Here is a 6,000-nt window from a genome sequence, read left to right on the forward strand (position 1 = left end):
ACAAAATTAGGTTTTATATACATAATCTATATGTCTCCTTTCAGGAAAGCTCATTTTTTTCACCCATTGCAGTCTATGGGCATCTTTTTTTATTTATTTATTTATTTTTGCAGCGAAACGTGGCAAAAAATTTCGCTCATCACTGCCACCCATCTGTTACACTTAGGGTTGCCACCTTTTTTGGAAAAAAATACCGGCCTTCCTATATAGTTATCTTTTTATTAATATAATATACTAGCCAGGTGGCAACCATAGTTACACTTCCTGCTGCCTCCTTTACCATGCTATGGACCCACATCCAGTTTTATAGACACCCAGCATCCAGTTTTTAGTTATGCCATGATTGTTGTACTGCTAAAGAGATTACTGTATTGGATGGATATATACTGATCAGAGATGGCTGCCCTGTGGGAAAAATTAATAGATGGCTGTACTGTAAAAGATTAATGTATGGGGAAATTGCAGAGATGCCAAAGATGATACAGTGGGGAAACATTGGATGTGGGGAAATAGAGGAGATGCTGATCAGAGGGAAATGGGACATAAATGGGGTTGTCACAGAAGGTGCTGTTAACGGTTTGCCAGTGACCACAGCTGAATTAAATATACATTCTTACTATTTATTTTCTTGTATCCCCGGGCAAGTAGAGATCAACTCCTTAATGCATGATCTGTAAAAGCAATTCTATAACTATGTTTAAAGGAGAAGGAAAGCTACTGAGGCATTTGATTGCCAATAGATTAGCTGCAATAGTGCAAGCTAGAATGCACGTCAGACTGGGACACCAGGGGCCCACCAAAAAAACCTTAGACCAGGGGCCCACTCTCAGTACTGTTATTCTTTCTCTCCTCAATCAACCGCTATTCTACTAGTCTCTTCTTTATATACTATAATCTGTTATTCCATCTATTTAGCCTCTTTGTTCTCATAGAAATAGGGAATGTCCATGAAATAGGCCAATTGGTTAGAAGCAAGATTGCCCACTGACACCTGGGCCCACCGGGAGTTTTCCTGTTATCCTGGTGGGCCAGTCCGACACTGCTAGAATGCTATATTTATTCTGTAGAATGCTTTACCATACCTGAGTAAAAAGCTCTAGAAGCTCTCTGTTTGTTTAGGATAGCAGCTGCAGTATTAGCTTGGTATTACACCACTTCCTGCCTGAGTCCAGTGTCAGACTGGGATGCCTGGGGCCCACCAGAAAACCTTTGAGTGTGGGCCCACTCTCCAAATAATTTTTCCTTTTTTTCTTCATTCACTTTTCTTCTTTCTACTTTTTCTTCTTTCTTTATTATTTTAATCACTTCTCCTTACATATTATCATCCATTCTTCCCTCCATTTCCTCTCTCTTAGAAATAGGGGAATGGCTGTGGTATAGACATACAAGGCAAATAATTGGGTGAGCAGAATGGCCTACTGATACCTGAGAGTTTTCCTGGTATCCCTCACTTATAGCTCTGGGCTCAGATTACAGCAGAGAAGGGAGGGGGAAAGAGGAGCAAATTTAGCATGCTCATGCCCAGGGCAAGGAGTTTAAGATGAAGGTAGGAAGTCTGATACAGAAGCCCATGAGTACACAATAGAAGGAAAAAAAATGCAGGACTCAGAGCAGCACTACTTTGAGGGTTTACTGGTATATTTAGGTGGACCTTTTTGATAACGCTTACTTAGTTTTAACCTTTCCTTCTCCTTTAAAAGGTTGTAAGAGGAGTATGTTCACAAAGTCATCCATGTTTAAAAAAATTTGTTGGCGCCCCAAATTCTGTTATTCTGTTCCTGAGCTGACTTGTTGCTGCTAATCTCATCCTAACTCCCCAACTTTGTACTTAGGACAAGCAATATTTATTTATTTAATATTTATAATTCTATAATAAATCCCGAAAAATTAGAGTTTTTTTTCCCCACGAAAATCAGACTTTAGTAAATAACCCTCTAATAAAATAGCGACTAAATACTATTTTATTACTCCGCTTACTGTGCAAGAATGAAGGTTTACTGCCCTATACTGTACCATGAAAAATTCATGCCTTTAATCTTGTTGGAGATGAATGCCAGTGGCATTTTAGGAGTTAGGGAGACCGTAGAATGTGATAAGAATGTAGGGGTTCTGGAGAACGTTGAATGTGATGAGTACATAGAAAAAAAAATATAATTCATCTTTTAATTGCAGTACTATTTTTAAAACAGTAGCAACATCCGTGCACAATGGGCATTCATAGATCTAAAAAAAAAGTGTTTTCCCCTTTAAAAGTCCAACCAGAAAAATTGGACTGTTGTAGGGGGCCCCGAGGGTAAGGGGGGCCCGGCCATGCCACACTTACTTGATTAGCCGGGTTCCCATCTTTCTGAGAGCTGTTGACTTCGGGAAGGCATGGACGTTTAAGGGGCCCTGGCCACCAATTTTCTTATAATGTGTGTGTGGGGGGCCCTGGCCACCAATTTTGGCCACCAATTTTTTTTTCTCATGTGGGGTCCTAGCCACCAATATTTTTTAATGGGGGGGGGGGCCCTGGCCACAAATGTTTTTTTATGGGGGGCCCTGACCACCAATATCTTTTTATTTTTTATTAACATGTGGGAACCCTAGCCACCAATATTTTTTTTGTTTTTTTACTGTGTGGTGGGGAGGGCAGACCTGTAGGTGGGCCTTGCGGTGGGCGCAGCCCAGGGGGCCCAGGAAATTTTGTCGTATGGGGCCCTGCAATTTCTGACGTTGGTCCTGTGCGCATGCATTGCATTGTGCATGCACTGGCAGGCTTCGTGATGGCGAAGAGACCTTCCCACCTTGCACAACAAGATTTACAGTCTTCAGACTCCAATTAATGTATGGAACCAGCGCTGATTTTTTTCCAATACTTTTTCTACCGAAAGCCCTGCTATCCATGTACAGATGGTAGATTGTGCAGAATGATAATAATACCTTGCCTTTTACCAAGATCAACAAACCAGTTATTGGATATAGTAGGGCCAACAATTTAGGCAACATCCTGATGATTACAGATCTTCCCCCACCCAAACTTGGCTCCTGGCTAGGCATCCTGGCAAACCCTGGGTGTTATAAATGTACTGGATGCTTGACGTGCAGTGGGATGGTCCAGGGTTCTGCTTTTAATCGCCCCCGTGCTGAAACAAAATTCAAGGTTCATCAGACTTACATGTACAAGTACTTGTGGTATATCTGGCCTGGTGCCCCTGTGGTTTATTATGTGTTGGCAAGGCTAGCACCACGTATAGTGAAAAAGTGAACAATCACAGGTATTCTAGCAGGACAGACAAATACAAGAGGTCCTCTGCACTCAACTAATTAACAATACATTTAAGACATTTAGACTTTTTTGTGCCTTAAGCTAATAAAAATGCCCTCCATTTTCCAAAAAATAGGGATTGTTTGTCCATATTTGCAATTTATTTAAGCTGGCCAGCTATGTCAAAGTCACCCCTGGTCTGGCCAGTCCTACACTCAACTTGCATCTGATTGCCTTGGTTGCCTTTTTATTGGCAACTAGTTGGATCACCTGACTGTAGTTGTAGCTCCCATCCTTTCCAACTATAGTCAGGTGATCCCCCTGGTGGCCAATAAAAGGGCAACCAAGTTTGGGAGTTTAAACATTGAAAGCAGCAAGTAGGTCAAGTCATTGTGTAGAACAGTGATCCCCAACCAATAGCTTGTGAGCAACATGTTGCTCCCCAACCCCTTGGATGTTGCTCCCAGTGGCTTCAAAGCGGGTGCTTAATTTTGAATTTCTGGTTTGGAGACATGTTTTGGTTGCATAGAAAACAGTTGTATTGTAGAGCCTCCTGTAGGCTGCCAGTTCACATGGGGGCTACCAAATAGCCAATCACAGCCCTTCCTTGGCATCCTCGGTAACTATTTTCATGCTTGTGTTGCTCCCCAACCCTTCTTTCACTGGTGAAAAAGGTTGGGGATCCCTGGTGTATGTATAATGAAACAATAAAATTCTTAATGAATCAGATGAAAGTTGAGTGCAGGACTGGCCAGACCAGCTTAAATATATTGCAATATATGGACAAAGAATCCCTGTTTTGTTTAAAGGGTAAGGCATTTTTGGTAGATTAAGGCACACAATGTCTTAAATATATTTATTATGGGTTGAGTGCAGAGGAACTCTTGTATTTGTCTTTATAATTTTTGTGGTCATAACCTCATTGCACCCATTTAATGATTTAAAAATTACTGGTGAGCACAACTTTCCCTTATTTTTTATGTTCTATCAGGACAGCCATCAGTGGTGTAACTAGATATTACTGGGCCCCACAGCAAATTATTTTTCAGGCCCCCAAAATGACTAGAGGTTTTCCTGCTTTACAAATATTTATTGAAATTGTATATGAATTAGGGCCTCATGGGGCCCTATAACTTCTTGGTCCCCCTGCAGCCTCAGGGTCTGCTTCCTTTGTAGTTACGCCCCTGACAGCGATAAATGCTGAAAGGGATACTGTCATGGGAATCAGTTAATAGTGCTGCTCCAGCAGAATTCCCCCGCCTAATGGTTTTAAAAAAAATAGTGGTGAGCACAACTTTCCCTTGTTTGTTATAGTTATACAGGAGCAGTGACCAGCTCCATGTTGTAGCTCCAACCCTTCCCAGCTATAGTCAGGTGATCCTACTGGTGTCTAATAAAAGGGCAGCCAAGTTTGGGAGTTTTACTTTGAAAGCAGCTAGTAAGTTGCAGGTAAAACTTAGTCCCTTTGTAAAATGTATAATTGAGCAATTGAATTCTTAATGAATCAGATGAAAATTAAGCGTAGGACTGGCCAGATATGGGATGACTTTGACGTAGTTGGCCAGCTTAAATGTATTGCAATATATGGACAAACAATCCCTGTGTTGTTTAAAGGGTAAGGCATTTTTTAGTAGCAGTATGCACAAAATGTCTCTGTCTTAAATATATTGATAATGGGTTGAGTGCAGAGGACCTCTTGTAGTTGACTATGTATTTTGTGGTCACACCCTCATTGCAACCCCGCCTAATGGTTTTAAAAAATAGTGGTGAGCACAACTTTCCCTTGTTTGTTCCAGCAGAACTCTGCACTGAAATCCATTTCTCAAAAGAGCAAACAGATTTTTTTATATTCAATTTTGAAATCTGACATGGGGCTAGACATATTGTCAATTTCCCAGCTGCCCCAAGTCATGTGACTTGTGCTCTGATAAACTTCAATCACTCTTTACTGCTGTACTGCAAGTTAGAGTGATATCACCCCCCTCCCTTTTCCCCCCCCAGCAGCCAAACAAAAGAACAATGGGAAGGTAACCAGATAGCAGCTCCCTAACACAAGATAACAGCTGCCTGGTAGATCTAAGAACAACATTCAATAGTAAAAAGCCATGTCCCACTGAGACACATTCAGTTACATTGAGAAGGAAAATCAGCAGCCTACCAGAAAGCATTTCTCTCCTAAAGTGCAGGCACAAGTCACATGACCAGGGGCAGCTGGGAAATTGACAAAATGTCTAGCCCCATGTCAGATTTCAAAATTTAATATAAAAAAATCTGTTTGCTCTTTTGAGAAATGGATTTCAGTGCAGAATTCTGCTGGAGTAGCACTATTAACTGATGTGTTTTGAAAAAAACATGTTTTCCGATGACAGGATCCCTTGAATAAGTCTTGCAGCCAATTGCTAAACATTCTTAGTGGCCCAACATTCACTGTCCCAATTTCCCCACATAATCATTGATCATGTTCCCCCTCCTAGGAGGGTGGCAATTGGGATTTAGCTGTTCTGAAATTGTATTAACTTTTTAAAGTTTCCATGTATTTAGATTCAGCTTCAGTACAACAGAAAGTGTATGTTATGAAGTGCCTGTGTCCCAATAATCCATATTTAATATTCTTCAGTTTATCCAGTAGATGCCAGTAGTGCACAGAGAAAGACCTACTGTATATTACTGAACATAAATGCACAAATTACATTAGTTAATTGCGTTAGTTTCCATGCTGCTAAGACCAATTTTCCTTGCTTCACAGTCTATGC

This window comes from Xenopus laevis, chromosome 6S (genome assembly GCF_017654675.1).
Source record: "Xenopus laevis strain J_2021 chromosome 6S, Xenopus_laevis_v10.1, whole genome shotgun sequence".
Lineage (NCBI taxonomy): Eukaryota > Metazoa > Chordata > Amphibia > Anura > Pipidae > Xenopus > Xenopus laevis.